Source organism: Symphalangus syndactylus, chromosome 16 (assembly GCF_028878055.3).
Source record: "Symphalangus syndactylus isolate Jambi chromosome 16, NHGRI_mSymSyn1-v2.1_pri, whole genome shotgun sequence".
NCBI classification, from domain to species: domain Eukaryota; kingdom Metazoa; phylum Chordata; class Mammalia; order Primates; family Hylobatidae; genus Symphalangus; species Symphalangus syndactylus.
In genome coordinates this window covers 18,174,689-18,185,154 of record NC_072438.2, presented here as the reverse complement: position 1 = coordinate 18,185,154, position 10,466 = coordinate 18,174,689, and the positions used below count along the sequence as shown (strand labels likewise).

Genomic DNA, 10,466 nt, shown 5'->3' with positions numbered 1-10,466 from the left:
GATCCTAGTCTCACTAGCCCTTGGCAATTAAAGGAGGCTGAGGCAGAGTTACAGCTAATTGAGAAGCAAATACATAAAGCTCAAATAGAATAGATCAAAAAGAAAGACTTTAGATTTTTCCAACTCAGCTTTCATCTACTGGTGTTATTGTCCAAGAGCAAGACATGGTAGAATGGCTTTGTCTTCCACATACTAATTTGCAGTCCTTAACTCCTTATTTGGATCAAATTGCTACTGATAAATGGGAGAACTCGAATTGTTAAATTGCATGGATATGACCTTGGAAAAATTGTCCCTCTTACAAAGGCACAAATACAACAGGCCTTTATAGTCTTACTTGGCAAACCCATTTAGCTGATTTTGTAGGTGTTCCTGATCACTTTCTGAAAGTTATTTCAATTTTTAAGATTGGATTCTCCCTAGAACAATTTAAACCAATTGAAGGTGCTAAAAATATTTTTACAGATGTAAATTTTTTCAGACACCCTATATACTTCAGCTCAAAAAGCAGAGCTTGTAGCTGTAATTGAGGTGCTGAGTGCTTGAGATGCCTGTCAATATAATTTGATTCTTCATATGTGGTTCAATTCCACACAATTGAAAATGCTCAGTTACAACCTCATACAGATGAACAACCGATGACTTTATTTACTCAATTGCAAACAGCAGTTAGGAATAGAATGCACCCTTTTTACGTTACTCATTAGAGCTCATACACCTCCTTCCAGGACCTTTGACTGCAGGGAATCAAATGGCTGATCACCAAGTTGCTACTGCATTATCTAATGCTAGACACTTTCACAATTTAAATCTTAATGCCTCTGGTCTCAAAACCCAGATACAGCATTACCTGGAAAGCTAAAGCTATCATCCAGCGATGCCCAACTTGCCAAATGGTGCATTCCTCATCTTTTACAGGAGGAGTTAATCCTCGAGGATTAGAACCTAATTCTCTTTGGCAAATGGATGTCATATGTTCCCACTTTTGGGAGACTAGCTTATGAGCATGTATGTGTAGATACATTTTCTCCCTTTAGGCTACCTGTCAAACAATCTTCTGCCTGTGTTAAGTGGCATCTTCTACAATGCTTCACAGTCATGGGCATTCCAACTTCAGTTAAAACAGCTAATGCCCCAGGTTATACTAGCCAAGCTCTAGCTACATTTTTCTCTATATGGAATATTAAACCCATTACTGGCATCCCATCATTCACAAGGACAAGCCATTGTAGAATGAATCTCTCCCTAAAACAGCAATTACAAAAACAAAGTGGTGGGGGGGAACAGTGACTATGGAACTCCAAATATACAATTGAATCTAGCATTATTGACTTTAAATTTTTTGAGCCTGCCTAAAGGCCAGATGCCATCAAGCAGCTGAACATCATCTAAAGAAACCAGTGGCAAAGACAGAAGCAAGACAACTTGTTTGATGGAGAGGTCCGATAACACAAAGTTGCGAAATAGGTAAAATAATAACATGGGGTAGAGGTTATGCTTGTGTTTCTCCAGGCCAAAACCAGCAGCCGACTTGGATACCATCAAGGTATCTAAAACCTTATCAGCCAGATGCTGGGGAAGAGATTTCGGGGGGAACCACAGGACCCCCGACTGCAGCCACGTCGAGACTGACAATAAGGAAGACACCAGTCCCGGTGAGCAACACGCACCAGGCACAGCCACTCACCTGGGGCCAGAACAAGAGGTTGACAAAGATGGCAGAAGAAAATCTGAAGAAGGCAGGATAACCAGTTATGATTAATAATCTAATGGTAGCTACGATGGCTGTGCTCACCCTTGCTGTACTCCCCCCCTCCCCCAGTAACTGCTGAAACAATTACATTGGGCATATATTCCTTTTCTACCACTTCTACGGCCAGTAATATGGTTAGACCCCCTAGTGGAGGTATACACTAATGATAGTTTTTAGATGCCTTTTTCTACAGATAGAGGCCTGTCTCAACCCCAAGAGGAGGGAACAATTATGAATATCTTGTTGGGATTTGAGCATTTACCTATTTGCTTAGGAAAAGCCAATGGGCACTTACCTCCCAATTTTGGCTGGGGATGGTGCCTGAACATAACATCTCTGTGGCAGTTACATATGCTTTCCAGTCTTAGTATTTATTACAAAGATTATGCTCCTGTAGCCAAGGTTTACTGCCCTCAAAAACCTATCTGTAAAGTGGATTGGACATGGTCAGAAAAGATGAAGGCATTTGTTTGAGAAGATCGTATCACAAGGCAGGCAGAGGTGTTGCATAATGGTTCATATGGAGTCATTATTGATTGGTCCCCTAAAGGGGCATTTATGAGGCCCACCTCTCAGTCTGCAGGTAATGGTCACTCTGCATCTAAACAAAATAATCTGATGGACACTAAGTACAGCAAGAGTTCCTATTATTTGGGCATATGGTATAGTGGTACCTCAACCCCAAATGATATGGCTTGCTGTAGGAGCTAAACATAAGGAGTTATGGAAAATATTAATGGCACTGAGAAAGATTTGGGAAGGGAAATATATTAAGCCAACCCAATATAATCCTAATTACATATTAGAATTGGCCTAACGATTCAGTCTGGATACAGAGTTGTGTCCGTCTGCCTTTCCTGTTGGTAGAGTGGGTGATTTAAAACTTGATCTCCCTAATCATGTAACTTGTCAGGAGTGTAGTTTTCTTGTGTGAATTCTTCCTTATATAATACTGATCATTCTATTTTAGTGGTAAGAGCCTGAGGAGGAGTATGGATACCTGTAAAGCTTTCCCATCCTTGGGAAGCCTCTCCTGTGCATATTGTTACTGAAATTCTTCAAAAGATTGAGGTGCTCTCGGCATTTCATTGCCACTTTAAAATCATTATGGGATTGTCACAGCTGCTGCCGCAGTAGCTGGAGTTGCTTTGCATTCCACGGTACAAACAGCAGACTATGTAAATAATTGGCAGAAAAATTCTACTTTGCTGTGGAATTCCCAAATAGACCAGGAACTAGGCTAATCACATCAATGATCTCCAACAAACTAATGTGGCTAGGAGACTGAGTAGTTAGAATACAGAATAGTTACAACAATGTGACTGGAATACTTCTGATTTTTACATTACTCCTCATCTGTCTAATGAAACAAAACAGCATGAGTGGGAAAAAGTTAAACATTTAAAAGGTCGTACTGGAAATTTATCTTTAGATACTGCAAAACTTAAGGAACAAGTGTTTCAAAAGCCTCTCAGGAACATCTGACGCTAATGCCACTGCTTGAAGGAGCTGCAGATGAATTAGTAGTTATTAACCTATTAAAATGGATCAAGACGGCCGTGCGTGCCTCAGGGGGCGGGGCCTGGCACGTCGTGATGCACTGCGGCCGCGTCGCTCCGCGGGTTTGTTGAACGCGGTTCCCAGGGAGACTGCTGCGGTTGCGGTGTGCTATGGAGCCGAAGGTCGTCAAGCCACCGGGGCAGGATTTAGTAGTGGAGCGTCTCAAAAGCCGCTACGGACTCGGGAGCAGCTGCCCTGACGAGATGAGGAACTGGATTCTTTCCATGATTTGAAGAAACAGGAAACAGAAGAAGAGTTAATTGGAAATGATTATAGAGTTAGTACCTCCAAAATAACCAAGCAGTCTTTTAAAGAAATAGAAAAAGCTGCCCTGCCAACTAATATGACTTCATCAAGACCTCGGACTGAGTGTTGTAGTGATGCAGGTGACTCTCCTTTGAAATCTGTCAGCTATCCAAAATCTAAAGCATCAGACAAGCGGAGTTTACTTCCACATCAGATCAGTCAGATATATGACTAATTATTTCAGATACATCTGAAACTGCAGTGTGAAACTGCAGCACAACAAATTTGCTGAAGAACTTCAAAAGTGAGAACGTTTTTTACTTGAAAGAGAACTGCTTTTCAGACGTGAAAATGCCTTGAGTAAAATTAAAGGTGTCGAAGAGGTTCTTACAAGATTTCAAATTATAAAAGAGCAACATGATGCAGAAGTTGAACACTTAACCGAAGTTCTTAAGAATAAAGAAGCCAAGAGACTGAGTTCATCTTTTGATGCATTGAAAGAATTGAATGATACCTTAAAAAAAAAAAAAAAAAAAAAAAAAAAAAAAAAAAACAGTTAAATGAAGCAAGTGAAGAAAACAGGAAGATAGACATTCAGGCTAAAAGAGTTCAAGCTCGTTTAGATAATTTACAGAGGAAGTACGAGTTTATCCACAATACAGAGATTGAAGTTCCCATGCTGTTCATGAAATGAAAAGTTTAAAACAAGAAAAAGCACCAGTTTCAAAAACTTACAAGGTACCACTTAATGGGCAACTTTATGAACTTTTAACTGTCTTCATGGACTGGATTTTCAGATCTTAGCAAAGTGAAACATGAATCTGGAATGGATGGTAAAAAAAACCACAACTCAAATTTGCTTCCCAGAGAAATGATATTCAGGAGAAGTGTGTAAAGCTTTTGCCTCTGATGACAGAGCAGCTACAGTGGATGCCACTTGTGAATATGAAACTTCACGAGCCTTTTGTAAAATTTAGATATTGGTCCCTAAGGCGGCTAGATGCTGGAGCACAGCACTCAACTATGACATCAACATTGAGGAGATTGGGTGAAGACATTTTTAAAGGAGTGGTAACTAAAGGAATTCAGGATAGTTCTCCACAGCATTCTGTGGAGAATAAACCAAAGACAGCTGCTTTCTTTAAGAGCTCCAATTTGCCATTGAGATTTTTATCAACCTTAATTGTTCTCAAAACAGTCACTCAAGCTGATTACCTGGCTCAGGCATTTGATTCTCTTTCTTTGGACTTGAAGACGGAAGAAGGAAAAACCTTGTTTTTGGAATATCAAGCTGTTCCAGTAATATTAAGTCATCTAAGAATATCCAGTAAAGGACTCCTGTCTAATGTTATTGACAGTTTGCTCCAGATGACGGTGGAATCTAAATCCTTGCAGACTTTCCTGGAAGCCTGTAGCAACTCTTCATTTTTTCATACTTGCTCTGTGCTGCTTTGAGCCCCTAAGCTTGATCTCCAAATACTAGAAAAACTCAGTATTATTTTACAGAAACTTTCCAAAATCAAGAGTAATAAGCAGCTCTTTGAACTTTTTACGATTCATCTGATGCTTCAAGAAATACAAAGGACAACTAACCCAGAGCATGCATTTCTCTGTATTAATCTAAATTCAACTCTGTTCAATTTGGGTTTAACAAAATGTAACTCCCTGGTCTCCAATGCAAGCCATTAGACTGGCTAATTTTTTAATATAGTATATGTGGTGCTTATTTATAAACATGTAGAAATTACCAAAGTAATTACAATTCTACCAAGTAAAGTTATCAGTAGCATCATTTATCATGAAAAATTTTTTTGAACTGTAAAAATGAAATCTGTAGAAGGTATTGGAACTTCTGGGATGTTTCAGTTCAGGTAAGGTAGTACTAATGTACAAGATGGCATTTCTAGAATGTATGACACTGAAGTTACTTTTTGTAATATATTAGGAACATTATTTCTTAAAATTATGTGATTATTTGGAATAGAATTGGTGCTTATGTGAGAACAGGGTTAAATAATACTGTCTATTTTCTTAATATATTAGAATCCTTGCTTTTGAAAGCAAAAATATGTATCTTTAAACTAAAAAAATAAAAATAAATAAAATGGATCAAGACACTTGGAAGCTGATTTCAATGATTGTGCTTTTAATCTGTGTAGTCTGCAGATGCGGATCCTGAATCCTGTGAGAAGTAGCCCACCATGACAAAGCTACCTATGCCTTTATTGCTTTACAAAAAGGAAAAGGGGGCCATGCTGGTAGCAAGCTCTAACCCTGTCATAAATGGGTGTTAAACGGGCCATAAACAGGATTTCTGCAGCAATGTGACATGCTCATGATGGCTATCACACACACTGCTAGAAGCTGGTTTACTGGAGCAAGGCTAGGAAAACCTGGCCCACCCAGAGCGGGAAAACTACTCAAACTACAAACAATAGCAGGAGCTGCCTGTGCCTTAACATGCTTTTGCTGCAGATAATCAGCCAGGGCCTGTTTCTCTGCTCCTAAGAATGCTTTGTTTCCCATAAGGAATGCTTTTAGCTAGTCTACAATATATAGAAACTATGCTTTATCACTGGCTTTGTCAATAAATGTATGGGTCAGACTGCTTGTGACTCTCAAGCTCTGAAGGCTGTCAGCCCCTTGATTCTCACTTTATTCCTGTGTCTTTGTCTTTAATTCCTCTAGTGCCACTGGGTTAGGGTCTCCACGACCAAGCTGGTCTTTGGCAGTCTGGGACACTGAAGGACACTTTATCAACCCACAGCCAGTAGCAGGTCTCTGCTGACTGGACTCCAGCCAGTTGCCTAACACTGCCATCCTCCCCATGGCAGGCCTTCCTGCACCAGCAGAGATGTCAGGGATACATCTGAGTTTGGCCTTAGAGTTTCTACCTCATGCCTTAACATCTAGGCGGTGGACAATACCTGGGGGTTTGAGGACGCTTATAGAAAAACACCAACCCAGCATTGGGAGGTAGAAAAGACTCTTGGATCAACCTCCACTTGAGCATGGAGAAGTCAGGAGGCAAGGAGTAGAATCTTCAGAGAGATCGAGGAAGATAATCCCAGGTTTCAACAAGCATCAATAGGAACTGAAGAGGGACAGCAGGCTTCTAATTCACCAGGCACAACCATGTTACCAGGAATGCCAGCAAAGGGGACCAAACGGAAGGTCTGTTACAGGTGACAACACTCCACCCAAAGAGGACAGAGCACAGTAACTGACCAAAGCCTCAGTATCCCAGCTCACCCATTACCATCAAAAACTGCCACCGGTTAACCTGCTTCACCAGGACATTCTGTAGCCCCAGTGCCAACAGAGCTGAGCAAAGGCCAAAAGAGGCATAAATATCTGCACCTTTGCCTACCCAAATCAAAAGGATGCTCCCAGTAGAGCTGAGGCTGGAATCCAGACATCACAAAGGTTGTCTGAAGTGGACAAGGGAAACATCCCTGTGAAATTCAGAGCAGACTCATCTTCAGAGGAACTGTCTGCCCTGGAAGAGCCTGCTGCTCTCAAGAGGATTCATACAATCGTGGTGGCAACTTTCACCTCAGACTTTGCTGGCCTTGTGGGGATAGAATCACAACCAGGGCCAGGACACCAGAGGCAGTGCAATCGCCACAGGAGGCCTATGGAGTTGGATGGTGTGGGATCCACGGGAGAAGTATCCCTGCAGACACAGGTGGTTGGGTTCACTCACCTCCAGTTTCATGTTGGACACACCTGAGTTCCAGGAAAGCCAAGAGGCAACAGTGTATTCTTTTTGCTTCCTGCCTCCAATTTCACCCCCATACCTTGAAGGTACTACATCGTGCCTCTAATGTGTTAAAGTGAGGTCTTGATGAAAAGCTTCCAATAGGTATAGAACATCAGGAAGAAGGGCACATCTACAGCACTTAACGACAAAGTCTCAGTCGATTCCATGGTGCTGACCTCTGAAGTCTGGTCTTCATATCTTACAGGCCATGCACACACCAGTGGGTGGCAGATGTCAACCTAAGACACCCCCCCGCCACCCACCCCACCCCACCCCAGCAGTGCCTGCTGCTTCACAGATTTAGATACAGAGCCTCGGTTTGAAGATGGAAACATTTCACAAGTTACCATTAATTCTAGTTAATAAGTAAAACAAGCCATACTCCCAGGTGTCTACTCTTCTAGACATGACTTCAAGCAGCTCTCAGCTGGGAACCACCGTAAAGGAGTTGAGAGAAGAAATAGCCATTTGCTCCTGTACTGAATTTCTCAGAATACTGCCGTAAGAACTGCTTCACTCTAGTTGTAGACTTCAAGTGTAAGTGTTAAGTCAGAGTCCTTTAATTCTCCTTCCCAGAACTTGATAGACCACAACAAAGACAACACCTGCAGCACCACTCAGACTAACATTCAAGATGTCAGTCCCTGGATCCCAAAGCAACTCCACAAAGGGACCAAGACTACAGGAATCCACCAAAGGCTCTTGGAGGATCTTTCAAAGTCATTGCTCCTGCTTTGTCATTAGCTACATCTGAAGGAACGAGGGTGGAAGCAGTTTGAGTATTTGACACTCAGGCTTTCGTGAATGAGACAAAAAGCAGACAAAAACAATCCCTAGTCATGAAAGCTGTGACATGCTAAATATCAAGGAAGCGAGAGATCAGTTGGCTAGAAAAGTTGATACTGTGCATGATGCCATTGAAAACTTTAGTTAAAAGCAAACTCAAAATGCTCAACACACCAAACTTGAAAAGTTGCTAACAAACATCTCAGTTATGCCTTTTTGACCTATGAAAGATATTCCATATATTGGAAAGATGTATCCCACATGGCCTCCTAATGCTTCTAGATCTACCAGCTGTTAACTGCGGTTTCAGCTTCTCCTGCTTGTATTTCTGATCCTAACAAGGAATGGAGTGACTGGTGACCGACTAAATGTGTCCTGCAAGTACAAAGTTACACAAAACCTACCTCACTGGTCAATTCCCTTGCACTGGAATGGAAAGCTCATTTATAGCATCACTGACAACTTCTGACCTGAGCAGTCTAATGCAGTACTGGGACAATGGTCGACCAATGATAAAAGCTCCCTTTGCCTTCCAGAGCACATTTACAGTTTCTCTCATCTAAGCTCGAGGACAACTTACAGACTAGCATGTTTACATGTTATGAATTTCAGAGAACCCTGATGAACGTGACTGGGAACATCACTATGCCAACTCAGAATGGGCACAGAGCGCAGCCCCATTGCACAAAACAGCATCAAATCCCCTACTTAAAATTATCTTTCAAGAAACATTTTTCAGGACATTTGAGTTCAATAACCTGAGGCCTTTATGGTTTGTCTCCAGGATAAACACACGAGGTACTTTATTTCCACTTAGTTGTGGTTTTTTCTGCTTTTTAAAGCTTTTAAGTTTGCGTCCCACTCAAATTGAGTTTTAAGTGTGTAAGTTACCTGATGAATTTAAGGAACCATATTCACAATGTGCAAGCATAATTTTGCATGATTTTAGTTAGATTGCATCATTTTTAAATTTAGATTTGACAAAGCTGTACATAACGTATCCAGCTAAGTTTAGTCTGTGCTTCCTAGACTTACAGCCTTGCAATGGATCTTTTTCACTTGTCCTGGGTCAATGAGTTTCCAACTTTATTAGTAGGGAATTTTTGCCCTTTTACTGAAGACAAACTGGAAGGAGAGGTGGAGTAGGAAGGTTTGTAACCATCATGATACAGACACTAGTTTTGGAGAAGAATCTTCGAAGACGTTGAAGTGAGAAGAAAGCTTGGGAAGCAGGGGATTCGTGGTTTGTTGCTCACCCCTGCCCCCAACTGGCTGTTGGTCAGAATTTCAGTCATAATACCCATTTCTTCCTCAGACATGTTCTTGTCCAATTGTCTTTTCCCAAGACACCAACCAGGAATTGAGTTTAATATCCAGAGGATGTTCAGGAAGTCATTCAGGCAATGAATTTAGGTGTTTGCCCAACTATGAAGTGTAGAAGTTTCTTGCCATTGAATTTGAGGCCTTATTGCAAAAACTTTTCAGTGATTTGAATATATGTGCACCAATTAGGTGTTAATGGAAATGTTGAAAATTTGACTAATGATTGTTTTAAAGATGTGTTCAGTCAAGGTAAACTGCCCACTATAAGCCATATGGTATTTTTTTAAGGTTAAGATGTAGTTTAAAGTCTTAGTGGATAAAGTTATATCCACAGGTAAAACTGAATGAAGTATGTAGTGAGATTCTTGAAGGTATGTTGGAATGTAGAAAGCCCCTTGGGATGATAGCCAGCCATGCATGGGTCATGGAGAGGGAACAGGAACTCAGCCCTCCAAGGACTCATCTGCAAGCAGTATCAGAGCAGCTTCTCAGAGCCTCTGCACAGACAGGCTACATGTGACCCGATAGCAGCCTACACAGGAAGGCATGGAGGTCATTCAGACTCACACTGGGCTGTACCCCCAGACATTATGACTGTGGTCCCAGTCCCAGGCCATAATAGGAAAAGGATGTCCCAAATCAAGAAGAGGAAAAGTCAGGCAGTATCATAAGCCCTAGGAGCTTAGTTTAGGAAATGTGTTCTAGGAGGCAATCTGCTCTCCAGGGAATGCTCCTGGCCTGACCCAAGCTACCCTGACTCCAACACTGAGAATTGGAAGTGGTCATTTGGCAGCGGCCATACACATCATCTCCCCTGTGGAGAAACCCAATGGCCCTCCAGTGTTCCTAGGAGATTCACTCAGCTGTCTTCCACAGGGGGGATATTTTGACCCTCACAACCCATCCCTGCCCAGCTGTTTCTTACAACACAGGGAGACACCTATACAGTATTTCCTCCTCTAACTTATTCCTGTTGGCTGCACTGGCACATACCTTCCAGCCAGAATACAGGATGCAGATATGTCTTGCAAGCAA

The 10,466-nt window shown here is 41.7% G+C and overlaps 1 pseudogene; it reads left to right on the top strand.

Annotated features, from left to right (window-relative positions):
- The first annotated feature begins 274 nt into the window (after nucleotides 1-274).
- Nucleotides 275-5,350, top strand: LOC134732823 (coiled-coil domain-containing protein 138-like; annotated as a pseudogene).
- The last annotated feature ends 5,116 nt before the right edge of the window (nucleotides 5,351-10,466 follow it).